This window comes from Brienomyrus brachyistius, chromosome 16, assembly GCF_023856365.1.
Source record: "Brienomyrus brachyistius isolate T26 chromosome 16, BBRACH_0.4, whole genome shotgun sequence".
Taxonomy (NCBI): Eukaryota; Metazoa; Chordata; class Actinopteri; order Osteoglossiformes; family Mormyridae; genus Brienomyrus; species Brienomyrus brachyistius.
Window position 1 is genome coordinate 660,796 of NC_064548.1, and position 27,255 is coordinate 688,050.

A 27,255-nucleotide genomic window follows, 5' to 3' on the forward strand; every position below is an offset into this window, starting at 1 on the left:
GACAATTCTGCAGCAAGTGGACTGGCAAGGTGTACGTCTACATACACAATTTGCTCAAAGAGCGTAGTAGTACTTGAAGAAAAATCCAACCCGCACTGTAAAACCATGCTGCCTTCTGGTGTTGTTTACAACTTTCTGATGGAACGAGCTTTTTTGGAGGCATTTATTGGAAAAGTCGACGGAGTTGTCAAGCATCCCGAAGCAGCACTTCCACTAGAAGGTCCCAGAGTTCTTGTGCTTCAAGCACTTCAATTTATAAATACTCCGTTGATCTTAACAGTTGTGTGAAATGAGCTGTCATCACTCCGTTTTTGCTTTAGCAATTTTTCCGGTCTTTCGGCGGAAAGCCGGTCTCGTGTGTTTGCATGGGTGGTTCAGTGGTAGAATTCTCGCCTGCCACGCGGGAGGCCTGGGTTCGATAACCCGGCCAATGCAAAGCGGCTCTTTTAATAACTGTACACTCAGCGCTGAACTCCAGCTAATTCAGTCTTATCTCAAGACAGGTACTCCACATTTCCGCTCAACCCCTGGCAAGCGGAGCCCTGAGGCTGGCTCATTACAGTTCCCCTAGCTAAAAACTACACAGAGGCATCTCAGCTTCACACTTCTGACCGCCTTCTTGCCCATCCTTGCATCTGTGCACTTTCTCACACATTCCACTGTCTGACATATTGTCTTTGTTGAGCAACAGTCTCGTGTTAGCTTGAGAAGAGCCTCTCACCTGACTCGTGTACCGTACTATGGCTTAAAATCGGACACTTCTCATAGCTTGCTGCTGCTCCAGGTTGACATTCACTGCATGTGGCTCAGGTGGGGAGATGGGCTCCAAAGAAAGAGGCAGAACACGGAAAGAGTGGAGCTCACGGTTGTGCCGGAATAGCTCAGTTGGGAGAGCGTTAGACTGAAGATCTAAAAGTCCCTGGTTCAATCCCGGGTTCTGGCAGCACGTGACGTGAGTCTTGGAGCTCGTCTCCGCCTTGGGCTGCGATGTACCCGCTGGTTCCATGGTGTAATGGTTAGCACTCTGGGCTCTGAATCCAGCGATCTGAATTCAAATCTCGGTGGGACCTGTCATGGGCTCAGTTTTGCGCCCCAAGGCGCACTCTTGCCCAAAAACATTTCTTTTGCACTTTTTGCATGTGGTGTAGCCGACCTTTTCTGCCGCTTGGCCGGTTAGCTCAGCTGCTTAGAGCGTGGTGCTAATAACGCCAAGGTCATGGGTTCGATCCCCATACGGGCCACGCTTTCTCTTTCTCCCGGTGGTCGGAGTACTTGGAGATCAGAGGTAAGGAAAATGAAAGTGTCCAACGTGATTATAAGAACACAGTCGTGCCAGATTCACCTGCGTCGTGGTGAGAAAAAGAAATGGAGGATACACGCATTTCTCTTAGCTGACAATTCTGCAGCAAGTGGACTGGCAAGGTGTACGTCTACATACACAATTTGCTCAAAGAGCGTAGTAGTACTTGAAGAAAAATCCAACCCGCACTGTAAAACCATGCTGCCTTCTGGTGTTGTTTACAACTTTCTGATGGAACGAGCTTTTTTGGAGGCATTTATTGGAAAAGTCGACGGAGTTGTCAAGCATCCCGAAGCAGCACTTCCACTAGAAGGTCCCAGAGTTCTTGTGCTTCAAGCACTTCAATTTATAAATACTCCGTTGATCTTAACAGTTGTGTGAAATGAGCTGTCATCACTCCGTTTTTGCTTTAGCAATTTTTCCGGTCTTTCGGCGGAAAGCCGGTCTCGTGTGTTTGCATGGGTGGTTCAGTGGTAGAATTCTCGCCTGCCACGCGGGAGGCCTGGGTTCGATAACCCGGCCAATGCAAAGCGGCTCTTTTAATAACTGTACACTCAGCGCTGAACTCCAGCTAATTCAGTCTTATCTCAAGACAGGTACTCCACATTTCCGCTCAACCCCTGGCAAGCGGAGCCCTGAGGCTGGCTCATTACAGTTCCCCTAGCTAAAAACTACACAGAGGCATCTCAGCTTCACACTTCTGACCGCCTTCTTGCCCATCCTTGCATCTGTGCACTTTCTCACACATTCCACTGTCTGACATATTGTCTTTGTTGAGCAACAGTCTCGTGTTAGCTTGAGAAGAGCCTCTCACCTGACTCGTGTACCGTACTATGGCTTAAAATCGGACACTTCTCATAGCTTGCTGCTGCTCCAGGTTGACATTCACTGCATGTGGCTCAGGTGGGGAGATGGGCTCCAAAGAAAGAGGCAGAACACGGAAAGAGAGGAGCTCACGGTTGTGCCGGAATAGCTCAGTTGGGAGAGCGTTAGACTGAAGATCTAAAGGTCCCTGGTTCAATCCCGGGTTCTGGCAGCACGTGACGTGAGTCTTGGAGCTCGTCTCCGCCTTGGGCTGCGATGTACCCACTGGTTCCATGGTGTAATGGTTAGCACTCTGGGCTCTGAATCCAGCGATCCGAGTTCAAATCTCGGTGGGACCTGTCATGGGCTCAGTTTTGCCCCTCAAGGCGCACTCTTGCCCAAAAACGTTTCTTTTGCACTTTTTGCATGTGGTGTAGCCGACCTTTTCTGCCGCTTGGCCGGTTAGCTCAGCTGCTTAGAGCGTGGTGCTAATAACGCCAAGGTCATGGGTTCGATCCCCATACGGGCCACGCTTTCTCTTTCTCCCGGTGGTCGGAGTGCTTGGAGATCAGAGGTAAGGAAAATGAAAGTGTCCGACGTGATTATAAGAACAGAGTCGTGCCAGATTCACCTGCGTCGTGGTGAGAAAAAGAAATGGAGGATACACGCATTTCTCTTAGCTGACAATTCTGCAGCAAGTGGACTGGCAAAGTGTACGTCTACATACACAATTTGCTCAAAGAGCGTAGTAGTTCTTGAAGAAAAATCCAACCCGCACTGTAAAACCATGCTGCCTTCTGGTGTTGTTTACAAGTTTCTGATGGAACGAGCTTTTTTGGAGGCATTTATTGGAAAAGTCGACGGAGTTGTCAAGCATCCCGAAGCAGCACTTCCACTAGAAGGTCCCAGAGTTCTTGTGCTTCAAGCACTTCAATTTATAAATACTCCGTTGATCTTAACAGTTGTGTGAAATGAGCTGTCATCACTCCGTTTTTGCTTTAGCAATTTTTCCGGTCTTTCGGCGGAAAGCCGGTCTCGTGTGTTTGCATGGGTGGTTCAGTGGTAGAATTCTCGCCTGCCACGCGGGAGGCCCGGGTTCGATTCCCGGCCAATGCAAAGCCGCTCTTTTAATAACTGTACACTCAGCGCTGAACTCCAGCTAATTCAGTCTTATCTCAAGACAGGTACTCCACATTTCCGCTCAACCCCTGGCAAGCGGAGCCCTGAGGCTGGCTCATTACAGTTCCCCTAGCTAAAAACTACACAGAGGCATCTCAGCTTCACACTTCTGACCGCCTTCTTGCCCATCCTTGCATCTGTGCACTTTCTCACACATTCCACTGTCTGACATATTGTCTTTGTTGAGCAACAGTCTCGTGTTAGCTTGAGAAGAGCCTCTCACCTGACTCGTGTACCGTACTATGGCTTAAAATCAGACACTTCTCATAGCTTGCTGCTGCTCCAGGTTGACATTCACTGCATGTGGCTCAGGTGGGGAGATGTGCTCCAAAGAAAGAGGCAGAAAACGGCAAGAGTGGAGCTCACGGTTGTGCCGGAATAGCTCAGTTGGGAGAGCGTTAGACTGAAGATTTAAAGGTCCCTGGTTCAATCCCGGGTTCTGGCAGCACGTGACGTGAGTCTTGGAGCTCGTCTCCGCCTTGGGCTGTGATGTACCTGCTGGTTCCATGGTGTAATGGTTAGCACTCTGGGCTCTGAATCCAGCGATCCGAGTTCAAATCTCGGTGGGACCTGTCATGGGCTCAGTTTTGCGCCCCAAGGCGCACTCTTGCCCAAAAACGTTTCTTTTGCACTTTTTGCATGTGGTGTAGCCGACCTTTTCTGCCGCTTGGCCGGTTAGCTCAGCTGGTGAGAGCGTGGTGCTAATAACGCCAAGGTCATGGGTTCGATCCTCATACGGGCCACGCTTTCTCTTTCTCCCGGTGGTCGGAGTGCTTGGAGATCAGAGGTAAGGAAAATGAAAGTGTCCGACGTGATTATAAGAACACAGTCGTGCCAGATTCACCTGCGTCGTGGTGAGAAAAAGAAATGGAGGATACACGCATTTCTCTTAGCTGACAATTCTGCAGCAAGTGGACTGGCAAAGTGTACGTCTACATACACAATTTGCTCAAAGAGCGTAGTAGTTCTTGAAGAAAAATCCAACCCGCACTGTAAAACCATGCTGCCTTCTGGTGTTGTTTACAAGTTTCTGATGGAACGAGCTTTTTTGGAGGCATTTATTGGAAAAGTCGACGGAGTTGTCAAGCATCCCGAAGCAGCACTTCCACTAGAAGGTCCCAGAGTTCTTGTGCTTCAAGCACTTCAATTTATAAATACTCCGTTGATCTTAACAGTTGTGTGAAATGAGCTGTCATCACTCCGTTTTTGCTTTAGCAATTTTTCCGGTCTTTCGGCGGAAAGCCGGTCTCGTGTGTTTACATGGGTGGTTCAGTGGTAGAATTCTCGCCTGCCACGCGGGAGGCCCGGGTTCGATTCCCGGCCAATGCAAAGCGGCTCTTTTAATAACTGTACACTCAGCGCTGAACTCCAGCTAATTCAGTCTTATCTCAAGACAGGTACTCCACATTTCCGCTCAACCCCTGGCAAGCGGAGCCCTGAGGCTGGCTCATTACAGTTCCCCTAGCTAAAAACTACACAGAGGCATCTCAGCTTCACACTTCTGACCGCCTTCTTGCCCATCCTTGCATCTGTGCACTTTCTCACACATTCCACTGTCTGACATATTGTCTTTGTTGAGCAACAGTCTCGTGTTAGCTTGAGAAGAGCCTCTCACCTGACTCGTGTACCGTACTATGGCTTAAAATCAGACACTTCTCATAGCTTGCTGCTGCTCCAGGTTGACATTCACTGCATGTGGCTCAGGTGGGGAGATGTGCTCCAAAGAAAGAGGCAGAAAACGGCAAGAGTGGAGGTCACGGTTGTGCCGGAATAGCTCAGTTGGGAGAGCGTTAGACTGAAGATTTAAAGGTCCCTGGTTCAATCCCGGGTTCTGGCAGCACGTGACGTGAGTCTTGGAGCTCGTCTCCGCCTTGGGCTGTGATGTACCTGCTGGTTCCATGGTGTAATGGTTAGCACTCTGGGCTCTGAATCCAGCGATCCGAGTTCAAATCTCGGTGGGACCTGTCATGGGCTCAGTTTTGCGCCCCAAGGCGCACTCTTGCCCAAAAACGTTTCTTTTGCACTTTTTGCATGTGGTGTAGCCGACCTTTTCTGCCGCTTGGCCGGTTAGCTCAGCTGGTGAGAGCGTGGTGCTAATAACGCCAAGGTCATGGGTTCGATCCTCATACGGGCCACGCTTTCTCTTTCTCCCGGTGGTCGGAGTGCTTGGAGATCAGAGGTAAGGAAAATGAAAGTGTCCGACGTGATTATAAGAACACAGTCGTGCCAGATTCACCTGCGTCGTGGTGAGAAAAAGAAATGGAGGATACACGCATTTCTCTTAGCTGACAATTCTGCAGCAAGTGGACTGGCAAAGTGTACGTCTACATACACAATTTGCTCAAAGAGTGTAGTAGTTCTTGAAGAAAAATCCAACCCGCACTGTAAAACCATGCTGCCTTCTGGTGTTGTTTACAAGTTTCTGATGGAACGAGCTTTTTTGGAGGCATTTATTGGAAAAGTCGACGGAGTTGTCAAGCATCCCGAAGCAGCACTTCCACTAGAAGGTCCCAGAGTTCTTGTGCTTCAAGCACTTCAATTTATAAATACTCCGTTGATCTTAACAGTTGTGTGAAATGAGCTGTCATCACTCCGTTTTTGCTTTAGCAATTTTTCCGGTCTTTCGGCGGAAAGCCGGTCTCGTGTGTTTGCATGGGTGGTTCAGTGGTAGAATTCTCGCCTGCCACGCGGGAGGCCCGGGTTCGATTCCCGGCCAATGCAAAGCCGCTCTTTTAATAACTGTACACTCAGCGCTGAACTCCAGCTAATTCAGTCTTATCTCAAGACAGGTACTCCACATTTCCGCTCAACCCCTGGCAAGCGGAGCCCTGAGGCTGGCTCATTACAGTTCCCCTAGCTAAAAACTACACAGAGGCATCTCAGCTTCACACTTCTGACCGCCTTCTTGCCCATCCTTGCATCTGTGCACTTTCTCACACATTCCACTGTCTGACATATTGTCTTTGTTGAGCAACAGTCTCGTGTTAGCTTGAGAAGAGCCTCTCACCTGACTCGTGTACCGTACTATGGCTTAAAATCAGACACTTCTCATAGCTTGCTGCTGCTCCAGGTTGACATTCACTGCATGTGGCTCAGGTGGGGAGATGTGCTCCAAAGAAAGAGGCAGAAAACGGCAAGAGTGGAGCTCATGGTTGTGCCGGAATAGCTCTGTTGGGAGAGCGTTAGACTGAAGATTTAAAGGTCCCTGGTTCAATCCCGGGTTCTGGCAGCACGTGACGTGAGTCTTGGAGCTCGTCTCCGCCTTGGGCTGTGATGTACCTGCTGGTTCCATGGTGTAATGGTTAGCACTCTGGGCTCTGAATCCAGCGATCCGAGTTCAAATCTCGGTGGGACCTGTCATGGGCTCAGTTTTGCGCCCCAAGGCGCACTCTTGCCCAAAAACGTTTCTTTTGCACTTTTTGCATGTGGTGTAGCCGACCTTTTCTGCCGCTTGGCCGGTTAGCTCAGCTGGTGAGAGCGTGGTGCTAATAACGCCAAGGTCATGGGTTCGATCCTCATACGGGCCACGCTTTCTCTTTCTCCCGGTGGTCGGAGTGCTTGGAGATCAGAGGTAAGGAAAATGAAAGTGTCCGACGTGATTATAAGAACACAGTCGTGCCAGATTCACCTGCGTCGTGGTGAGAAAAAGAAATGGAGGATACACGCATTTCTCTTAGCTGACAACTCTGCAGCAAGTGGACTGGCAAAGTGTACGTCTACATACACAATTTGCTCAAAGAGCGTAGTAGTTCTTGAAGAAAAATCCAACCCGCACTGTAAAACCATGCTGCCTTCTGGTGTTGTTTACAAGTTTCTGATGGAACGAGCTTTTTTGGAGGCATTTATTGGAAAAGTCGACGGAGTTGTCAAGCATCCCGAAGCAGCACTTCCACTAGAAGGTCCCAGAGTTCTTGTGCTTCAAGCACTTCAATTTATAAATACTCCGTTGATCTTAACAGTTGTGTGAAATGAGCTGTCATCACTCCGTTTTTGCTTTAGCAATTTTTCCGGTCTTTCGGCGGAAAGCCGGTCTCGTGTGTTTGCATGGGTGGTTCAGTGGTAGAATTCTCGCCTGCCACGCGGGAGGCCCGGGTTCGATTCCCGGCCAATGCAAAGCGGCTCTTTTAATAACTGTACACTCAGCGCTGAACTCCAGCTAATTCAGTCTTATCTCAAGACAGGTACTCCACATTTCCGCTCAACCCCTGGCAAGCGGAGCCCTGAGGCTGGCTCATTACAGTTCCCCTAGCTAAAAACTACACAGAGGCATCTCAGCTTCACACTTCTGACCGCCTTCTTGCCCATCCTTGCATATGTGCACTTTCTCACACATTCCACTGTCTGACATATTGTCTTTGTTGAGCAACAGTCTCGTGTTAGCTTGAGAAGAGCCTTTCACCTGACTCGTGTACCGTACTATGGCTTAAAATCAGACACTTCTCATAGCTTGCTGCTGCGCCAGGTTGACATTCACTACATGTGGCTCAGGTGGGGAGATGGGCTCCAAAGAAAGAGGCAGAAAACGGCAAGAGTGGAGCTCACGGTTGTGCCAGAATAGCTCAGTTGGGAGAGCGTTAGACTGAAGATCTAAAGGTCCCTGGTTCAATCCCGGGTTCTGGCAGCACGTGACGTGAGTCTTGGAGCTCGTCTCCGCCTTGGGCTGCGATGTACCCGCTGGTTCCATGGTGTAATGGTTAGCACTCTTGCCCAAAAACGTTTCTTTTACACTTTTTGCATGTGGTGTAGCCGACCGTTTCTGCCGCTTGGCCGGTTAGCTCAGCTGGTTAGAGCGTGGTGCTAATAACGGCAAGGTCATGGGTTCGAGCCCCATACGGGCCACGCTTTCTCTTTCTCCCGGTGGTCGGAGTGCTTGGAGATCAGAGGTAAGGAAAATGAAAGTGTCCGACGTGATTATAAGAACACAGTCGTGCCAGATTCACCTGCGTCGTGGTGAGAAAAAGAAATGGAGGATACACGCATTTCTCTTAGCTGACAATTCTGCAGCAAGTGGACTGGCAAAGTGTACGTCTACATACACAATTTGCTCAAAGAGCGTAGTAGTTCTTGAAGAAAAATCCAACCCGCACTGTAAAACCATGCTGCCTTCTGGTGTTGTTTACAACTTTCTGATGGAACGAGCTTTTTTGGAGGCATTTATTGGAAAAGTCGACGGAGTTGTCAAGCATCCCGAAGCAGCACTTCCACTAGAAGGTCCCAGAGTTCTTGTGCTTCAAGCACTTCAATTTATAAATACTCCGTTGATCTTAACAGTTGTGTGAAATGAGCTGTCATCGCTCCGTTTTTGCTTTAGCAATTTTTCCGGTCTTTCGGCGGAAAGCCGGTGTCGTGTGTTTGCATGGGTGGTTCAGTGATAGAATTCTTGCCTGCCACGGAGGAGGCCCGGGTTCGATTCCCGGCCAATGCAAAGCGGCTCCTTTAATAACTGTACACTCAGCACTGAACTCCAGCTAATTCAGTCTTATCTCAAGACAGGTACTCCACATTTCCGCTCAACCCCTGGCAAGCGGAGCCCTCAGGCTGGCTCATTACAGTTCCCCTAGCTAAAAACTACACAGAGGCATCTCAGCTTCACACTTCTGACCGCCTTCTTGCCCATCCTTGCATATGTGCACTTTCTCACACATTCCACTGTCTGACATATTGTCTTTGTTGAGCAACAGTCTCGTGTTAGCTTGAGAAGAGCCTTTCACCTGACTCGTGTACCGTACTATGGCTTAAAATCAGACACTTCTCATAGCTTGCTGCTGCGCCAGGTTGACATTCACTACATGTGGCTCAGGTGGGGAGATGGGCTCCAAAGAAAGAGGCAGAAAACGGCAAGAGTGGAGCTCACGGTTGTGCCAGAATAGCTCAGTTGGGAGAGCGTTAGACTGAAGATCTAAAGGTCCCTGGTTCAATCCCGGGTTCTGGCAGCACGTGACGTGAGTCTTGGAGCTCGTCTCCGCCTTGGGCTGCGATGTACCCGCTGGTTCCATGGTGTAATGGTTAGCACTCTTGCCCAAAAACGTTTCTTTTACACTTTTTGCATGTGGTGTAGCCGACCGTTTCTGCCGCTTGGCCGGTTAGCTCAGCTGGTTAGAGCGTGGTGCTAATAACGCCAAGGTCATTGGTTCGATCCCCATACGGGCCACGCTTTCTCTTTCTCCCGGTGGTCGGAGTGCTTGGAGATCAGAGGTAAGGAAAATGAAAGTGTCCGACGTGATTATAAGAACACAGTCGTGCCAGATTCACCTGCGTCGTGGTGAGAAAAAGAAATGGAGGATACACGCATTTCTCTTAGCTGACAATTCTGCAGCAAGTGGACTGGCAAAGTGTACGTCTACATACACAATTTGCTCAAAGAGCGTAGTAGTTCTTGAAGAAAAATCCAACCCGCACTGTAAAACCATGCTGCCTTCTGGTGTTGTTTACAACTTTCTGATGGAACGAGCTTTTTTGGAGGCATTTATTGGAAAAGTCGATGGAGTTGTCAAGCATCCCGAAGCAGCACTTCCACTAGAAGGTCCCAGAGTTCTTGTGCTTCAAGCACTTCAATTTATAAATACTCCGTTGATCTTAACAGTTGTGTGAAATGAGCTGTCATCGCTCCGTTTTTGCTTTAGCAATTTTTCCGGTCTTTCGGCGGAAAGCCGGTCTCGTGTGTTTGCATGGGTGGTTCAGTGGTAGAATTCTCGCCTGCCACGCGGGAGGCCCGGGTTCGATTCCCGGCCAATGCAAAGCGGCTCTTTTAATAACTGTACACTCAGCGCTGAACTCCAGCTAATTCAGTCTTATCTCAAGACAGGTACTCCACATTTCCGCTCAACCCCTGGCAAGCGGAGCCCTGAGGCTGGCTCATTACAGTTCCCCTAGCTAAAAACTACACAGAGGCATCTCAGCTTCACACTTCTGACCGCCTTCTTGCCCATCCTTGCATCTGTGCACTTTCTCACACATTCCACTGTCTGACATATTGTCTTTGTTGAGCAACAGTCTCGTGTTAGCTTGAGAAGAGCCTCTCACCTGACTCGTGTACCGTACAATGGCTTAAAATCGGACACTTCTCATATCTTGCTGCTGCTCCAGGTTGACATTCACTGCATGTGGCTCAGGTGGGGAGATGGGCTCCAAAGAAAGAGGCAGAAAACGGCAAGAGTGGAGCTCACGGTTGTGCCGGAATAGCTCAGTTGGGAGAGCGTTAGACTGAAGATCTAAAGGTCCCTGGTTCAATCCCGGGTTCTGGCAGCACGTGACGTGAGTCTTGGAGCTCGTCTCCGCCTTGGGCTACGATGTACCCGCTGGTTCCATGGTGTAATGGTTAGCTCTCTGGGCTCTGAATCCAGCGATCCGAGTTCAAATCTCAGTGGGACCTGTCATGGGCTCTGTTTTGCGCCCCAAGGCGCACTCTTGCCCAAAAACGTTTCTTTTACACTTTTTGCATGTGGTGTAGCCGAACTTTTCTGCAGCTTGGCCGGTTAGCTCAGCTGGTTAGAGCGTGGTGCTAATAACGCCAAGGTCATGGGTTCGATCCCCATACGGGCCACGCTTTCTCTTTCTCCCAGTGGTCGGAGTGCTTGGAGATCAGAGGTAAGGAAAATGAAAGTGTCCGACGTGATTATAAGAACACAGTCGTGCCAGATTCACCTGCGTCGTGGTGAGAAAAAGAAATGGAGGATACACGCATTTCTCTTAGCTGACAATTCTGCAGCAAGTGGACTGGCAAAGTGTACGTCTACATACACAATTTGCTCAAAGAGCGTAGTAGTTCTTGAAGAAAAATCCAACCCGCACTGTAAAACCATGCTGCCTTCTGGTGTTGTTTACAAGTTTCTGATGGAACGAGCTTTTTTGGAGGCATTTATTGGAAAAGTCGACGGAGTTGTCAAGCATCCCGAAGCAGCACTTCCACTAGAAGGTCCCAGAGTTCTTGTGCTTCAAGCACTTCAATTTATAAATACTCCGTTGATCTTAACAGTTGTGTGAAATGAGCTGTCATCGCTCCGTTTTTGCTTTAGCAATTTTTCCGGTCTTTCGGCGGAAAGCCGGTCTCTTGTGTTTGCATGGGTGGTTCAGTGGTAGAATTCTCGCCTGCCACGCGGGAGGCCCGGGTTCGATTCCCGGCCAATGCAAAGCGGCTCTTTTAATAACTGTACACTCAGCGCTGAACTCCAGCTAATTCAGTCTTATCTCAAGACAGGTACTCCACATTTCCGCTCAACCCCTGGCAAGCGGAGCCCTGAGGCTGGCTCATTACCGTTTCCCTTAGCTAAAAACTACACAGAGGCATCTCAGCTTCACACTTCTGACCGCCTTCTTGCCCATCCTTGCATCTGTGCACTTTCTCACACATTCCACTGTCTGACATATTGTCTTTGTTGAGCAACAGTCTCGTGTTAGCTTGAGAAGAGCCTCTCACCTGACTCGTGTACCGTACAATGGCTTAAAATCGGACACTTCTCATAGCTTGCTGCTGCTCCAGGTTGACATTCACTGCATGTGGCTTAGGTGGGGAGATGGGCTCCAAAGAAAGAGGCAGAAAACGGCAAGAGTGGAGCTCACGGTTGTGCCGGAATAGCTCAGTTGGGAGAGCGTTAGATTGAAGATCTAAAGGTTCCTGGTTCAATCCCGGGTTCTGGCAGCACGTGACGTGAGTCTTGGAGCTCGTCTCTGCCTTGGGCTGCGATGTACCCGCTGGTTCCATGGTGTAATGGTTAGCTCTCTGGGCTCTGAATCCAGCGATCCGAGTTCAAATCTCGGTGGGACCTGTCATGGGCTCTGTTTTGCGCCCCAAGGCGCACTCTTGCCCAAAAACGTTTCTTTTACACTTTTTGAATGTGGTGTAGCCGACCTTTTCTGCCGCTTGGCCGGTTAGCTCAGCTGGTTAGAGCGTGGTGCTAATAACGCCAAGGTCATGGGTTCGATCCCCATACGGGCCACGCTTTCTCTTTCTCCCGGTGGTCGGAGTGCTTGGAGATCAGAGGTAAGGAAAATGAAAGTGTCCGACGTGATTATAAGAACACAGTCGTGCCAGATTCACCTGCGTCGTGGTGAGAAAAAGAAATGGAGGATACACGCATTTCTCTTAGCTGACAATTCTGCAGCAAGTGGACTGGCAAAGTGTACGTCTACATACACAATTTGCTCAAAGAGCGTAGTAGTTCTTGAAGAAAAATCCAACCCGCACTGTAAAACCATGCTGCCTTCTGGTGTTGTTTACAAGTTTCTGATGGAACGAGCTTTTTTGGAGGCATTTATTGGAAAAGTCGACGGAGTTGTCAAGCATCCCGAAGCAGCACTTCCACTAGAAGGTCCCAGAGTTCTTGTGCTTCAAGCACTTCAATTTATAAATACTCCGTTGATCTTAACAGTTGTGTGAAATGAGCTGTCATCGCTCCGTTTTTGCTTTAGCAATTTTTCCGGTCTTTCGGCGGAAAGCCGGTCTCGTGTTTTTGCATGGGTGGTTCAGTGGTAGAATTCTCGCCTGCCACGCGGGAGGCCCGGGTTCGATTCCCGGCCAATGCAAAGCGGCTCTTTTAATAACTGTACACTCAGCGCTGAACTCCAGCTAATTCAGTCTTATCTCAAGACAGGTACTCCACATTTCCGCTCAACCCCTGGCAAGCGGAGCCCTGAGGCTGGCTCATTACAGTTCCCCTAGCTAAAAACTACACAGAGGCATCTCAGCTTCACACTTCTGACCGCCTTCTTGCCCATCCTTGCATCTGTGCACTTTCTCACACATTCCACTGTCTGACATATTGTCTTTGTTGAGCAACAGTCTCGTGTTAGCTTGAGAAGAGCCTCTCACCTGACTCGTGTACCGTACAATGGCTTAAAATCGGACACTTCTCATAGCTTGCTGCTGCTCCAGGTTGACATTCACTGCATGTGGCTCAGGTGGGGAGATGGGCTCCAAAGAAAGAGGCAGAAAACGGCAAGAGTGGAGCTCACGGTTGTGCCGGAATAGCTCAGTTGGGAGAGCGTTAGACTGAAGATCTAAAGGTCCCTGGTTCAATCCCGGGTTCTGGCAGCACGTGACGTGAGTCTTGGAGCTCGTCTCCGCCTTGGGCTGCGATGTACCCGCTGGTTCCATGGTGTAATGGTTAGCTCTCTGGGCTCTGAATCCAGCGATCCGAGTTCAAATCTCAGTGGGACCTGTCATGGGCTCTGTTTTGCGCCCCAAGGCGCACTCTTGCCCAAAAACGTTTCTTTTACACTTTTTGCATGTGGTGTAGCCGACCTTTTCTGCAGCTTGGCCAGTTAGCTCAGCTGGTTAGAGCGTGGTGCTAATAACGCCAAGGTCATGGGTTCGATCCCCATATGGGCCACGCTTTCTCTTTCTCCCAGTGGTCGGAGTGCTTGGAGATCAGAGGTAAGGAAAATGAAAGTGTCCGACGTGATTATAAGAACACAGTCGTGCCAGATTCACCTGCGTCGTGGTGAGAAAAAGAAATGGAGGATACACACATTTCTCTTAGCTGACAATTCTGCAGCAAGTGGACTGGCAAAGTGTATGTCTACATACACAATTTGCTCAAAGAGCGTAGTAGTTCTTGAAGAAAAATCCAACCCGCACTGTAAAACCATGCTGCCTTCTGGTGTTGTTTACAAGTTTCTGATGGAACGAGCTTTTTTGGAGGCATTTATTGGAAAAGTCGACGGAGTTGTCAAGCATCCCGAAGCAGCACTTCCACTAGAAGGTCCCAGAGTTCTTGTGCTTCAAGCACTTCAATTTATAAATACTCCGTTGATCTTAACAGTTGTGTGAAATGAGCTGTCATCGCTCCGTTTTTGCTTTAGCAATTTTTCCGGTCTTTCGGCGGAAAGCCGGTCTCGTGTGTTTGCATGGGTGGTTCAGTGGTAGAATTCTCGCCTGCCACGCGGGAGGCTCGGGTTCGATTCCCGGCCAATGCAAAGCGGCTCTTTTAATAACTGTACACTCAGCGCTGAACTCCAGCTAATTCAGTCTTATCTCAAGACAGGTACTCCACATTTCCGCTCAACCCCTGGCAAGCGGAGCCCTGAGGCTGGCTCATTACAGTTCCCCTAGCTAAAAACTACACAGAGGCATCTCAGCTTCACACTTCTGACCGCCTTCTTGCCCATCCTTGCATCTGTGCACTTTCTCACACATTCCACTGTCTGACATATTGTCTTTGTTGAGCAACAGTCTCGTGTTAGCTTGAGAAGAGCCTCTCACCTGACTCGTGTACCGTACAATGGCTTAAAATCGGACACTTCTCATAGCTTGCTGCTGCTCCAGGTTGACATTCACTGCATGTGGCTCAGGTGGGGAGATGGGCTCCAAAGAAAGAGGCAGAAAACGGCAAGAGTGGAGCTCACGGTTGTGCCGGAATAGCTCAGTTGGGAGAGCGTTAGACTGAAGATCTAAAGGTCCCTGGTTCAATCCCGGGTTCTGGCAGCACGTGACGTGAGTCTTGGAGCTCGTCTCCGCCTTGGGCTGCGATGTACCCGCTGGTTCCATGGTGTAATGGTTAGCTCTCTGGGCTCTGAATCCAGCGATCTGAGTTCAAATCTCAGTGGGACCTGTCATGGGCTCTGTTTTGCGCCCCAAGGCGCACTCTTGCCCAAAAACGTTTCTTTTACACTTTTTGCATGTGGTGTAGCCGACCTTTTCTGCCGCTTGGCCGGTTAGCTCAGCTGGTTCGAGCGTGGTGCTAATAACGCCAAGGTCATGGGTTCGATCCCCATACGGGCCACGCTTTCTCTTTCTCCCAGTGGTCGGAGTGCTTGGAGATCAGAGGTAAGGAAAATGAAAGTGTCCGACGTGATTATAAGAACACAGTCGTGCCAGATTCACCTGCGTCGTGGTGAGAAAAAGAAATGGAGGATACACGCATTTCTCTTAGCTGACAATTCTGCAGCAAGTGGACTGGCAAAGTGTACGTCTACATACACAATTTGCTCAAAGAGCGTAGTAGTTCTTGAAGAAAAATCCAACCCGCACTGTAAAACCATGCTGCCTTCTGGTGTTGTTTACAAGTTTCTGATGGAACGAGCTTTTTTGGAGGCATTTATTGGAAAAGTCGACGGAGTTGTCAAGCATCCCGAAGCAGCACTTCCACTAGAAGGTCCCAGAGTTCTTGTGCTTCAAGCACTTCAATTTATAAATACTCCGTTGATCTTAACAGTTGTGTGAAATGAGCTGTCATCGCTCCGTTTTTGCTTTAGCAATTTTTCCGGTCTTTCGGCGGAAAGCCGGTCTCGTGTGTTTGCATGGGTGGTTCAGTGGTAGAATTCTCGCCTGCCACGCGGGAGGCTCGGGTTCGATTCCCGGCCAATGCAAAGCGGCTCTTTTAATAACTGTACACTCAGCGCTGAACTCCAGCTAATTCAGTCTTATCTCAAGACAGGTACTCCACATTTCCGCTCAACCCCTGGCAAGCGGAGCCCTGAGGCTGGCTCATTATAGTTCCCCTAGCTAAAAACTACACAGAGGCATCTCAGCTTCACACTTCTGACCGCCTTCTTGCCCATCCTTGCATCTGTGCACTTTCTCACACATTCCACTGTCTGACATATTGTCTTTGTTGAGCAACAGTCTCGTGTTAGCTTGAGAAGAGCCTCTCACCTGACTCGTGTACCGTACAATGGCTTAAAATCGGACACTTCTCATAGCTTGCTGCTGCTCCAGGTTGACATTCACTGCATGTGGCTCAGGTGGGGAGATGGGCTCCAAAGAAAGAGGCAAAAAACGGCAAGAGTGGAGCTCACGGTTGTGCCGGAATAGCTCAGTTAGGAGAGTGTTACACTGAAGGTCTAAAGGTCCCTGGTTCAGTCCCGGGTTCTGGCAGCACGTGACGTGAGTCTTGGAGCTCGTCTCCGCCTTGGGCTGCGATATACCCGCTGGTTCCATGGTGTAATGGTTAGCTCTCTGGGCTCTGAATCCACCGATCCGAGTTCAAATCTCGGTGGGACCTGTCATGGGCTCTGTTTTGCGCCCCAAGGCGCACTCTTGCCCAAAAACGTTTCTTTTGCACTTTTTGCATGTGGTGTAGCCGACCTTTTCTGCCGCTTGGCCGGTTAGCTCAGCTGGTTAGAGCGTGGTGCTAATAACGCCAAGGTCATGGGTTCGATCCCCATACGGGCCACGCTTTCTCTTTCTCCCGGTGGTCGGAGTGCTTGGAGATCAGAGGTAAGGAAAATGAAAGTGTCCGACGTGATTATAAGAACACAGTCGTGCCAGATTCACCTGCGTCGTGGTGAGAAAAAGAAATGGAGGATACACGCATTTCTCTTAGCTGACAATTCTGCAGCAAGTGGACTGGCAAAGTGTACGTCTACATACACAATTTGCTCAAAGAGCGTAGTAGTTCTTGAAGAAAAATCCAACCCGCACTGTAAAACCATGCTGCCTTCTGGTGTTGTTTACAAGTTTCTGATGGAACGAGCTTTTTTGGAGGCATTTATTGGAAAAGTCGACGGAGTTGTCAAGCATCCCGAAGCAGCACTTCCACTAGAAGGTCCCAGAGTTCTTGTGCTTCAAGCACTTCAATTTATAAATACTCCGTTGATCTTAACAGTTGTGTGAAATGAGCTGTCATCGCTCCGTTTTTGCTTTAGCAATTTTTCCGGTCTTTTGGCTGAAAGCCGGTCTCGTGTGTTTGCATGGGTGGTTCAGTGGTAGAATTCTCGCCTGCCACGCGGGAGGCTCGGGTTCGATTCCCGGCCAATGCAAAGCGGCTCTTTTAATAACTGTACACTCAGCGCTGAACTCCAGCTAATTCAGTCTTATCTCAAGACAGGTACTCCACATTTCCGCTCAACCCCTGGCAAGCGGAGCCCTGAGGCTGGCTCATTACAGTTCCCCTAGCTAAAAACTACACAGAGGCATCTCAGCTTCACACTTCTGACCGCCTTCTTGCCCATCCTTGCATCTGTGCACTTTCTCACACATTCCACTGTCTGACATATTGTCTTTGTTGAGCAACAGTCTCGTGTTAGCTTGAGAAGAGCCTCTCACCTGACTCGTGTACCGTACAATGGCTTAAAATCGGACACTTCTCATAGCTTGCTGCTGCTCCAGGTTGACATTCACTGCATGTGGCTCAGGTGGGGAGATGGGCTCCAAAGAAAGAGGCAAAAAACGGCAAGAGTGGAGCTCACGGTTGTGCCGGAATAGCTCAGTTAGGAGAGTGTTACACTGAAGGTCTAAAGGTCCCTGGTTCAGTCCCGGGTTCTGGCAGCACGTGACGTGAGTCTTGGAGCTCGTCTCCGCCTTGGGCTGCGATATACCCGCTGGTTCCATGGTGTAATGGTTAGCTCTCTGGGCTCTGAATCCACCGATCCGAGTTCAAATCTCGGTGGGACCTGTCATGGGCTCTGTTTTGCGCCCCAAGGCGCACTCTTGCCCAAAAACGTTTCTTTTGCACTTTTTGCATGTGGTGTAGCCGACCTTTTCTGCCGCTTGGCCGGTTAGCTCAGCTGGTTAGAGCGTGGTGCTAATAACGCCAAGGTCATGGGTTCGATCCCCATACGGGCCACGCTTTCTCTTTCTCCCGGTGGTCGGAGTGCTTGGAGATCAGAGGTAAGGAAAATGAAAGTGTCCGACGTGATTATAAGAACACAGTCGTGCCAGATTCACCTGCGTCGTGGTGAGAAAAAGAAATGGAGGATACACGCATTTCTCTTAGCTGACAATTCTGCAGCAAGTGGACTGGCAAAGTGTACGTCTACATACACAATTTGCTCAAAGAGCGTAGTAGTTCTTGAAGAAAAATCCAACCCGCACTGTAAAACCATGCTGCCTTCTGGTGTTGTTTACAAGTTTCTGATGGAACGAGCTTTTTTGGAGGCATTTATTGGAAAAGTCGACGGAGTTGTCAAGCATCCCGAAGCAGCACTTCCACTAGAAGGTCCCAGAGTTCTTGTGCTTCAAGCACTTCAATTTATAAATACTCCGTTGATCTTAACAGTTGTGTGAAATGAGCTGTCATCGCTCCGTTTTTGCTTTAGCAATTTTTCCGGTCTTTCGGCGGAAAGCCGGTCTCGTGTGTTTGCATGGGTGGTTCAGTGGTAGAATTCTCGCCTGCCACGCGGGAGGCCCGGGTTCGATTCCCGGCCAATGCAAAGCGGCTCTTTTAATAACTGTACACTCAGCGCTGAACTCCAGCTAATTCAGTCTTATCTCAAGACAGGTACTCCACATTTCCGCTCAACCCCTGGCAAGCGGAGCCCTGAGGCTGGCTCATTACAGTTCCCCTAGCTAAAAACTACACAGAGGCATCTCAGCTTCACACTTCTGACCGCCTTCTTGCCCATCCTTACATCTGTGCACTTTCTCACACATTCCACTGTCTGACATATTGTCTTTGTTGAGCAACAGTCTCGTGTTAGCTTGAGAAGAGCCTCTCACCTGACTCGTGTACCGTACTATGGCTTAAAATCGGACAATTCTCATAGCTTGCTGCTGCTCCAGGTTGACATTCACTGCATGTGGCTCAGGTGGGGAGATGGGCTCCAAAGAAAGAGGCAGAAAACGGCAAGAGTGGAGCTCACGGTTGTGCCGGAATAGCTCAGTTGGGAGAGCGTTAGACTGAAGATCTAAAGGTCCCTGGTTCAATCCCGGGTTCTGGCAGCACGTGACGTGAGTCTTGGAGCTCGTCTCCGCCTTGGGCTGCGATGTACCCGCTGGTTCCATGGTGTAATGGTTAGCACTCTGGGCTCTGAATCCAGCGATCCGAGTTCAAATCTCGGTGGGACCTGTCATGGGCTCAGTTTTGCGCCCCAAGGCGCACTCTTGCCCAAAAACGTTTCTTTTGCACTTTTTGCATGTGGTGTAGCCGACCTTTTCTGCCGCTTGGCCGGTTAGCTCAGCTGGTTAGAGCGTGGTGCTAATAACGCCAAGGTCATGGGTTCGATCCCCATACGGGCCACGCTTTGTCTTTCTCCCGGTGGTCGGAGTGCTTGGAGATCAGAGGTAAGGAAAATGAAAGTGTCCGACGTGATTATAAGAACACAGTCGTGCCAGATTCACCTGCGTCGTGGTGAGAAAAAGAAATGGAGGATACACGCATTTCTCTTAGCTGACAATTCTGCAGCAAGTGGACTGGCAAAGTGTACGTCTACATACACAATTTGCTCAAAGAGCGTAGTAGTACTTGAAGAAAAATCCAACCCGCACTGTAAAACCATGCTGCCTTCTGGTGTTGTTTACAAGTATCTGATGGAACGAACTCTTTTGGAGGCATTAATTGGAAAAGTCGACGGAGTTGTCAAGCATCCCGAAGCAGCACTTCCACTAGAAGGTCCCAGAGTTCTTGTGCTTCAAGCACTTCAATTTATAAATACTCCGTTGATCTTAACAGTTGTGTGAAATGAGCTGTCATCACTCCGTTTTTGCTTTAGCAATTTTTCCGGTCTTTCGGCAGAAAGCCGGTCTCTTGTGTTTGCATGGGTGGTTCAGTGGTAGAATTCTCGCCTGCCACGCGGGAGGCCCGGGTTCGATTCCCGGCCAATGCAAAGCGGCTCTTTTAATAACTGTACACTCAGCGCTGAACTCCAGCTAATTCAGTCTTATCTCAAGACAGGTACTCCACATTTCCGCTCAACCCCTGGCAAGCGGAGCCCTGAGGCTGGCTCATTACAGTTCCCCTAGCTAAAAACTACACAGAGGCATTTCAGCTTCACACTTCTGACCGCCTTCTTGCCCATCCTTGCATCTGTGCACTTTCTCACACATTCCACTGTCTGACATATTGTCTTTGTTGAGCAACAGTCTCGTGTTAGCTTGAGAAGAGCCTCTCACTTGACTCGTGTACCGTACTATGGCTTAAAATCGGACACTTCTCATAGCTTGCTGCTGCTCCAGGTTGACATTCACTGCATGTGGCTCAGGTGGGGAGATGGGCTCCAAAGAAAGAGGCAGAAAACGGCAAGAGTGGAGCTCATGGTTGTGCCGGAATAGCTCAGTTGGGAGAGCGTTAGACTGAAGATCTAAAGGTCCCTGGTTCAATCCCGGGTTCTGGCAGCACGTGACGTGAGTCTTGAAGCTCGTCTCCGCCTTGGGCTGCGATGTACCCGCTGGTTCCATGGTGTAATGGTTAGCACTCTGGGCTCTGAATCCAGCGATCCGAGTTCAAATCTCGGTGGGACCTGTCATGGGCTCAGTTTTGCGCCCCAAGGCGCACTCTTGCCCAAAAACGTTTCTTTTGCACTTTTTGCATGTGGTGTAGCCGACCTTTTCTGCCGCTTGGCCGGTTAGCTCAGCTGGTTTGAGCGTGGTGCTAATAACGCCAAGGTCATGGGTTCGATCCCCATACGGGCCACGCTTTCTCTTTCTCCCGGTGGTCGGAGTGCTTGGAGATCAGAGGTAAGGAAAATGAAAGTGTCCGACGTGATTATAAGAACACAGTCGTGCCAGATTCACCTGCGTCGTGGTGAGAAAAAGAAATGGAGGATAGACGCATTTCTCTTAGCTGACAATTCTGCAGCAAGTGGACTGGCAAAGTGTACGTCTACATACACCATTTGCTCAAAGAGCGTAGTAGTACTTGAAGAAAAATCCAACCCGCACTGTAAAACCATGCTGCCTTCTGGTGTTGTTTACAAGTATCTGATGGAACGAACTCTTTTGGAGGCATTTATTGGAAAAGTCGACGGAGTTGTCAAGCATCCCGAAGCAGCACTTCCACTAGAAGGTCCCAGAGTTCTTGTGCTTCAAGCACTTCAATTTATAAATACTCCGTTGATCTTAACAGTTGTGTGAAATGAGCTGTCATCACTCCGTTTTTGCTTTAGCAATTTTTCCGGTCTTTCGGCGGAAAGCCGGTCTCTTGTGTTTGCATGGGTGGTTCAGTGGTAGAATTCTCGCCTGCCACGCGGGAGGCCCGGGTTCGATTCCCGGCCAATGCAAAGCGGCTCTTTTAATAACTGTACACTCAGCGCTGAACTCCAGCTAATTCAGTCTTATCTCAAGACAGGTACTCCACATTTCCGCTCAACCCCTGGCAAGCGGAGCCCTGAGGCTGGCTCATTACAGTTCCCCTAGCTAAAAACTACACAGAGGCATCTCAGCTTCACACTTCTGACCGCCTTCTTGCCCATCCTTACATCTGTGCACTTTCTCACACATTCCACTGTCTGACATATTGTCTTTGTTGAGCAACAGTCTCGTGTTAGCTTGAGAAGAGCCTCTCACCTGACTCGTGTACCGTACTATGGCTTAAAATCGGACACTTCTCATAGCTTGCTGCTGCTCCAGGTTGACATTCACTGCATGTGGCTCAGGTGGGGAGATGGGCTCCAAAGAAAGAGGCAGAAAACGGCAAGAGTGGAGCTCACGGTTGTGCCGGAATAGCTCAGTTGGGAGAGCGTTAGACTGAAGATCTAAAGGTCCCTGGTTCAATCCCGGGTTCTGGCAGCACGTGACGTGAGTCTTGGAGCTCGTCTCCGCCTTGGGCTGCGATGTACCCGCTGGTTCCATGGTGTAATGGTTAGCACTCTGGGCTCTGAATCCAGCGATCCGAGTTCAAATCTCGGTGGGACCTGTCATGGGCTCAGTTTTGCGCCCCAAGGCGCACTCTTGCCCAAAAACGTTTCTTTTGCACTTTTTGCATGTGGTGTAGCCGACCTTTTCTGCCGCTTGGCCGGTTAGCTCAGCTGGTTAGAGCGTGGTGCTAATAACGCCAAGGTCATGGGTTCGATCCCCATACGGGCCACGCTTTGTCTTTCTCCCGGTGGTCGGAGTGCTTGGAGATCAGAGGTAAGGAAAATGAAAGTGTCCGACGTGATTATAAGAACACAGTCGTGCCAGATTCACCTGCGTCGTGGTGAGAAAAAGAAATGGAGGATACACGCATTTCTCTTAGCTGACAATTCTGCAGCAAGTGGACTGGCAAAGTGTACGTCTACATACACCATTTGCTCAAAGAGCGTAGTAGTACTTGAAGAAAAATCCAACCCGCACTGTAAAACCATGCTGCCTTCTGGTGTTGTTTACAAGTATCTGATGGAACGAACTCTTTTGGAGGCATTTATTGGAAAAGTCGACGGAGTTGTCAAGCATCCCGAAGCAGCACTTCCACTAGAAGGTCCCAGAGTTCTTGTGCTTCAAGCACTTCAATTTATAAATACTCCGTTGATCTTAACAGTTGTGTGAAATGAGCTGTCATCACTCCGTTTTTGCTTTAGCAATTTTTCCGGTCTTTCGGCGGAAAGCCGGTCTCTTGTGTTTGCATGGGTGGTTCAGTGGTAGAATTCTCGCCTGCCACGCGGGAGGCCCGGGTTCGATTCCCGGCCAATGCAAAGCGGCTCTTTTAATAACTGTACACTCAGCGCTGAACTCCAGCTAATTCAGTCTTATCTCAAGACAGGTACTCCACATTTCCGCTCAACCCCTGGCAAGCGGAGCCCTGAGGCTGGCTCATTACAGTTCCCCTAGCTAAAAACTACACAGAGGCATCTCAGCTTCACACTTCTGACCGCCTTCTTGCCCATCCTTACATCTGTGCACTTTCTCACACATTCCACTGTCTGACATATTGTCTTTGTTGAGCAACAGTCTCGTGTTAGCTTGAGAAGAGCCTCTCACCTGACTCGTGTACCGTACTATGGCTTAAAATCGGACACTTCTCATAGCTTGCTGCTGCTCCAGGTTGACATTCACTGCATGTGGCTCAGGTGGGGAGATGGGCTCCAAAGAAAGAGGCAGAAAACGGCAAGAGTGGAGCTCACGGTTGTGCCGGAATAGCTCAGTTGGGAGAGCGTTAGACTGAAGATCTAAAGGTCCCTGGTTCAATCCCGGGTTCTGGCAGCACGTGACGTGAGTCTTGGAGCTCGTCTCCGCCTTGGGCTGCGATGTACCCGCTGGTTCCATGGTGTAATGGTTAGCACTCTGGGCTCTGAATCCAGCGATCCGAGTTCAAATCTCGGTGGGACCTGTCATGGGCTCAGTTTTTGCGCCCCAAGGCGCACTCTTGCCCAAAAACGTTTCTTTTGCACTTTTTGCATGTGGTGTAGCCGACCTTTTCTGCCGCTTGGCCGGTTAGCTCAGCTGGTTAGAGCGTGGTGCTAATAACGCCAAGGTCATGGGTTCGATCCCCATACGGGCCACGCTTTGTCTTTCTCCCGGTGGTCGGAGTGCTTGGAGATCAGAGGTAAGGAAAATGAAAGTGTCCGACGTGATTATAAGAACACAGTCGTGCCAGATTCACCTGCGTCGTGGTGAGAAAAAGAAATGGAGGATACACGCATTTCTCTTAGCTGACAATTCTGCAGCAAGTGGACTGGCAAAGTGTACGTCTACATACACAATTTGCTCAAAGAGCGTAGTAGTACTTGAAGAAAAATCCAACCCGCACTGTAAAACCATGCTGCCTTCTGGTGTTGTTTACAAGTATCTGATGGAACGAACTTTTTTGGAGGCATTTATTGGAAAAGTCGACGGAGTTGTCAAGCATCCCGAAGCAGCACTTCCACTAGAAGGTCCCAGAGTTCTTGTGCTTCAAGCACTTCAATTTATAAATACTCCGTTGATCTTAACAGTTGTGTGAAATGAGCTGTCATCACTCCGTTTTTGCTTTAGCAATTTTTCCGGTCTTTCGGCGGAAAGCCGGTCTCTTGTGTTTGCATGGGTGGTTCAGTGGTAGAATTCTCGCCGCCCGCGCGGGAGGCCCGTGTTCGATTCCCGGCCAATGCAAAGCGGCTCTTTTAATAACTGTACACTCAGCGCTGAACTCCAGCTAATTCAGTCTTATCTCAAGACAGGTACTCCACATTTCCGCTCAACCCCTGGCAAGCGGAGCCCTGAGGCTGGCTCATTACAGTTCCCCTAGCTAAAAACTACACAGAGGCATCTCAGCTTCACACTTCTGACCGCCTTCTTGCCCATCCTTGCATCTGTGCACTTTCTCACACATTCCACTGTCTGACATATTGTCTTTGTTGAGCAACAGTCTCGTGTTAGCTTGAGAAGAGCCTCTCACCTGACTCGTGTACCGTACAATGGCTTAAAATCGGACACTTCTCATAGCTTGCTGCTGCTCCAGGTTGACATTCACTGCATGTGGCTCAGGTGGGGAGATGGGCTCCAAAGAAAGAGGCAGAAAATGGCAAGAGTGGAGCTCACGGTTGTGCCGGAATAGCTCAGTTGGGAGAGCGTTAGACTGAAGATCTAAAGGTCCCTGGTTCAATCCCGGGTTCTGGCAGCACGTGACGTGAGTCTTGGAGCTTGTCTCCACCTTGGGCTGCGATGTACCCGCTGGTTCCATGGTGTAATGGTTAGCTCTCTAGGCTCTGAATCCAGCGATCCGAGTTCAAATCTTAGTGGGACCTGTCATGGGCTCAGTTTTGCGCCCCAAGGCGCACTCTTGCCCAAAAACGTTTCTTTTGCACTTTTTGCATGTGGTGTAGCCGACCTTTTCTGCCGCTTGGCCGGTTAGCTCAGCTGGTTAGAGCGTGGTGCTAATAACGCCAAGGTCATGGGTTCGATCCCCATACGGGCCACGCTTTCTCTTTCTCCCGGTGGTCGGAGTGCTTGGAGATCAGAGGTAAGGAAAATGAAAGTGTCCGACGTGATTATAAGAACACAGTCGTGCCAGATTCACCTGCGTCGTGGTGAGAAAAAGAAATGGAGGATACACGCATTTCTCTTAGCTGACAATTCTGCAGCAAGTGGACTGGCAAAGTGTACGTCTACATACACAATTTGCTCAAAGAGCGTAGTAGTTCGTGAAGAAAAATCCAACCCGCACTGTAAAACCATGCTGCCTTCTGGTGTTGTTTACAACTTTCTGATGGAACGAGCTTTTTTGGAGGCATTTATTGGAAAAGTCGACGGAGTTGTCAAGCATCCCGAAGCAGCACTTCCACTAGAAGGTCCCAGAGTTCTTGTGCTTCAAGCACTTCAATTTATAAATACTCCGTTGATCTTAACAGTTGTGTGAAATGAGCTGTCATCACTCCGTTTTTGCTTTAGCAATTTTTCCGGTCTTTCGGCGGAAAGCCGGTCTCGTGTGTTTGCATGGCTGGTTCAGTGGTAGAATTCTCGCCTGCCACGCGGGAGGCCCTGGTTCGATTCCCGGCCAATGCAAAGCGGCTCTTTTAATAACTGTACACTCAGCACTGAACTCCAGCTAATTCAGTCTTATCTCAAGACAGGTACTCCACATTTCCGCTCAACCCCTGGCAAGCGGAGCCCTGAGGCTGGCTCATTACAGTTCCCCTAGCTAAAAACTACACAGAGGCATCTCAGCTTCACACTTCTGACCGCCTTCTTGCCCATCCTTGCATCTGTGCACTTTCTCACACATTCCACTGTCTGACATATTGTCTTTGTTGAGCAACAGTCTCGTGTTAGCTTGAGAAGAGCCTCTCACCTGACTCGTGTACCGTACTATGGCTTAAAATCGGACACTTCTCATAGCTTGCTGCTGCTCCAGGTTGACATTCACTGCATGTGGCTCAGGTGGGGAGATGGGCTCCAAAGAAAGAGGCAGAAAACGGCAAGAGTGGAGCTCACGGTTGTGCCGGAATAGCTCAGTTGGGAGAGCGTTAGACTGAAGATCTAAAGGTCCCTGGTTCAATCCCGGGTTCTGGCAGCACGTGACGTGAGTCTTGGAGCTCGTCTCCGCCTTGGGCTGCGATGTACCCGCTGGTTCCATGGTGTAATGGTTAGCACTCTGGGCTCTGAATCCAGCGATCCGAGTTCAAATCTCGGTGGGACCTGTCATGGGCTCAGTTTTGCGCCCCAAGGCGCACTCTTGCCCAAAAACGTTTCTTTTGCACTTTTTGCATGTGGTGTAGCCGACCTTTTCTGCCGCTTGGCCGGTTAGCTCAGCTGGTTAGCGCGTGGTGCTAATAACGCCAAGGTCATGGGTTCGATCCCCATACGGGCCACGCTTTCTCTTTCTCCCGGTGGTCGGAGTGCTTGGAGATCAGAGGTAAGGAAAATGAAAGTGTCCGACGTGATTATAAGAACACAGTCGTGCCAGATTCACCTGCGTCGTGGTGAGAAAAAGAAATGGAGGATACACGCATTTCTCTTAGCTGACAATTCTGCAGCAAGTGGACTGGCAAAGTGTACGTCTACATACACAATTTGCTCAAAGAGCGTAGTAGTACTTGAAGAAAAATCCAACCCGCACTGTAAAACCATGCTGCCTTCTGGTGTTGTTTACAAGTATCTGATGGAACGAACTTTTTTGGAGGCATTTATTGGAAAAGTCGACGGAGTTGTCAAGCATCCCGAAGCAGCACTTCCACTAGAAGGTCCCAGAGTTCTTGTGCTTCAAGCACTTCAATTTATAAATACTCCGTTGATCTTAACAGTTGTGTGAAATGAGCTGTCATCACTCCGTTTTTGCTTTAGCAATTTTTCCGGTCTTTCGGCGGAAAGCCGGTCTCTTGTGTTTGCATGGGTGGTTCAGTGGTAGAATTCTCGCCTGCCACGCGGGAGGCCCGGGTTCGATTCCCGGCCAATGCAAAGCGGCTCTTTTAATAACTGTACACTCAGCGCTGAACTCCAGCTAATTCAGTCTTATCTCAAGACAGGTACTCCACATTTCCGCTCAACCCCTGGCAAGCGGAGCCCTGAGGCTGGCTCATTACAGTTCCCCTAGCTAAAAACTACACAGAGGCATCTCAGCTTCACACTTCTGACCGCCTTCTTGCCCATCCTTGCATCTGTGCACTTTCTCACACATTCCACTGTCTGACATATTGTCTTTGTTGAGCAACAGTCTCGTGTTAGCTTGAGAAGAGCCTCTCACCTGACTCGTGTACCGTACTATGGCTTAAAATCGGACAATTCTCATAGCTTGCTGCTGCTCCAGGTTGACATTCACTGCATGTGGCTCAGGTGGGGAGATGGGCTCCAAAGAAAGAGGCAGAAAACGGCAAGAGTGGAGCTCACGGTTGTGCCGGAATAGCTCAGTTGGGAGAGCGTTAGACTAAAGATCTAAAGGTCCCTGGTTCAATCCCGGGTTCTGGCAGCACGTGACGTGAGTCTTGGA

General features: G+C 49.6%; 26 non-coding genes across 26 annotated transcripts; all 26 read left to right on the top strand.

Moving 5' to 3' along the window:
• The first annotated feature begins 2,263 nt into the window (after nucleotides 1-2,263).
• Nucleotides 2,264-2,336, top strand: trnaf-gaa (transfer RNA phenylalanine (anticodon GAA)). Its single transcript has one exon. It is a non-coding gene; the product is annotated as a tRNA-Phe (tRNA).
• Nucleotides 2,337-2,391: 55 nt separating this feature from the next.
• On the top strand, nucleotides 2,392-2,463 carry trnaq-cug (transfer RNA glutamine (anticodon CUG)). Its single transcript has one exon. It is a non-coding gene; the product is annotated as a tRNA-Gln (tRNA).
• A 1,320-nt stretch (nucleotides 2,464-3,783) lies between these two features.
• On the top strand, nucleotides 3,784-3,855 carry trnaq-cug (transfer RNA glutamine (anticodon CUG)). Its single transcript has one exon. It is a non-coding gene; the product is annotated as a tRNA-Gln (tRNA).
• A 1,320-nt stretch (nucleotides 3,856-5,175) lies between these two features.
• On the top strand, nucleotides 5,176-5,247 carry trnaq-cug (transfer RNA glutamine (anticodon CUG)). Its single transcript has one exon. It is a non-coding gene; the product is annotated as a tRNA-Gln (tRNA).
• Nucleotides 5,248-6,567: 1,320 nt separating this feature from the next.
• trnaq-cug (transfer RNA glutamine (anticodon CUG)) lies at nucleotides 6,568-6,639 on the top strand. Its single transcript has one exon. It is a non-coding gene; the product is annotated as a tRNA-Gln (tRNA).
• Nucleotides 6,640-7,831: 1,192 nt separating this feature from the next.
• trnaf-gaa (transfer RNA phenylalanine (anticodon GAA)) lies at nucleotides 7,832-7,904 on the top strand. Its single transcript has one exon. It is a non-coding gene; the product is annotated as a tRNA-Phe (tRNA).
• A 1,239-nt stretch (nucleotides 7,905-9,143) lies between these two features.
• On the top strand, nucleotides 9,144-9,216 carry trnaf-gaa (transfer RNA phenylalanine (anticodon GAA)). Its single transcript has one exon. It is a non-coding gene; the product is annotated as a tRNA-Phe (tRNA).
• A 1,239-nt stretch (nucleotides 9,217-10,455) lies between these two features.
• trnaf-gaa (transfer RNA phenylalanine (anticodon GAA)) lies at nucleotides 10,456-10,528 on the top strand. Its single transcript has one exon. It is a non-coding gene; the product is annotated as a tRNA-Phe (tRNA).
• A 2,712-nt stretch (nucleotides 10,529-13,240) lies between these two features.
• trnaf-gaa (transfer RNA phenylalanine (anticodon GAA)) lies at nucleotides 13,241-13,313 on the top strand. Its single transcript has one exon. It is a non-coding gene; the product is annotated as a tRNA-Phe (tRNA).
• Nucleotides 13,314-14,632: 1,319 nt separating this feature from the next.
• Nucleotides 14,633-14,705, top strand: trnaf-gaa (transfer RNA phenylalanine (anticodon GAA)). Its single transcript has one exon. It is a non-coding gene; the product is annotated as a tRNA-Phe (tRNA).
• Nucleotides 14,706-18,808: 4,103 nt separating this feature from the next.
• trnaf-gaa (transfer RNA phenylalanine (anticodon GAA)) lies at nucleotides 18,809-18,881 on the top strand. Its single transcript has one exon. It is a non-coding gene; the product is annotated as a tRNA-Phe (tRNA).
• Nucleotides 18,882-18,936: 55 nt separating this feature from the next.
• trnaq-cug (transfer RNA glutamine (anticodon CUG)) lies at nucleotides 18,937-19,008 on the top strand. The gene has a single exon. It is a non-coding gene; the product is annotated as a tRNA-Gln (tRNA).
• A 97-nt stretch (nucleotides 19,009-19,105) lies between these two features.
• Nucleotides 19,106-19,179, top strand: trnai-aau (transfer RNA isoleucine (anticodon AAU)). Its single transcript has one exon. It is a non-coding gene; the product is annotated as a tRNA-Ile (tRNA).
• Nucleotides 19,180-20,200: 1,021 nt separating this feature from the next.
• On the top strand, nucleotides 20,201-20,273 carry trnaf-gaa (transfer RNA phenylalanine (anticodon GAA)). Its single transcript has one exon. It is a non-coding gene; the product is annotated as a tRNA-Phe (tRNA).
• A 55-nt stretch (nucleotides 20,274-20,328) lies between these two features.
• trnaq-cug (transfer RNA glutamine (anticodon CUG)) lies at nucleotides 20,329-20,400 on the top strand. Its single transcript has one exon. It is a non-coding gene; the product is annotated as a tRNA-Gln (tRNA).
• Nucleotides 20,401-21,592: 1,192 nt separating this feature from the next.
• trnaf-gaa (transfer RNA phenylalanine (anticodon GAA)) lies at nucleotides 21,593-21,665 on the top strand. The gene has a single exon. It is a non-coding gene; the product is annotated as a tRNA-Phe (tRNA).
• A 55-nt stretch (nucleotides 21,666-21,720) lies between these two features.
• Nucleotides 21,721-21,792, top strand: trnaq-cug (transfer RNA glutamine (anticodon CUG)). The gene has a single exon. It is a non-coding gene; the product is annotated as a tRNA-Gln (tRNA).
• Nucleotides 21,793-21,889: 97 nt separating this feature from the next.
• Nucleotides 21,890-21,963, top strand: trnai-aau (transfer RNA isoleucine (anticodon AAU)). The gene has a single exon. It is a non-coding gene; the product is annotated as a tRNA-Ile (tRNA).
• A 1,021-nt stretch (nucleotides 21,964-22,984) lies between these two features.
• Nucleotides 22,985-23,057, top strand: trnaf-gaa (transfer RNA phenylalanine (anticodon GAA)). Its single transcript has one exon. It is a non-coding gene; the product is annotated as a tRNA-Phe (tRNA).
• A 55-nt stretch (nucleotides 23,058-23,112) lies between these two features.
• Nucleotides 23,113-23,184, top strand: trnaq-cug (transfer RNA glutamine (anticodon CUG)). Its single transcript has one exon. It is a non-coding gene; the product is annotated as a tRNA-Gln (tRNA).
• Nucleotides 23,185-23,282: 98 nt separating this feature from the next.
• On the top strand, nucleotides 23,283-23,356 carry trnai-aau (transfer RNA isoleucine (anticodon AAU)). The gene has a single exon. It is a non-coding gene; the product is annotated as a tRNA-Ile (tRNA).
• Nucleotides 23,357-24,377: 1,021 nt separating this feature from the next.
• Nucleotides 24,378-24,450, top strand: trnaf-gaa (transfer RNA phenylalanine (anticodon GAA)). Its single transcript has one exon. It is a non-coding gene; the product is annotated as a tRNA-Phe (tRNA).
• Nucleotides 24,451-24,674: 224 nt separating this feature from the next.
• Nucleotides 24,675-24,748, top strand: trnai-aau (transfer RNA isoleucine (anticodon AAU)). Its single transcript has one exon. It is a non-coding gene; the product is annotated as a tRNA-Ile (tRNA).
• A 1,021-nt stretch (nucleotides 24,749-25,769) lies between these two features.
• trnaf-gaa (transfer RNA phenylalanine (anticodon GAA)) lies at nucleotides 25,770-25,842 on the top strand. The gene has a single exon. It is a non-coding gene; the product is annotated as a tRNA-Phe (tRNA).
• A 55-nt stretch (nucleotides 25,843-25,897) lies between these two features.
• On the top strand, nucleotides 25,898-25,969 carry trnaq-cug (transfer RNA glutamine (anticodon CUG)). Its single transcript has one exon. It is a non-coding gene; the product is annotated as a tRNA-Gln (tRNA).
• Nucleotides 25,970-27,161: 1,192 nt separating this feature from the next.
• trnaf-aaa (transfer RNA phenylalanine (anticodon AAA)) lies at nucleotides 27,162-27,234 on the top strand. Its single transcript has one exon. It is a non-coding gene; the product is annotated as a tRNA-Phe (tRNA).
• The last annotated feature ends 21 nt before the right edge of the window (nucleotides 27,235-27,255 follow it).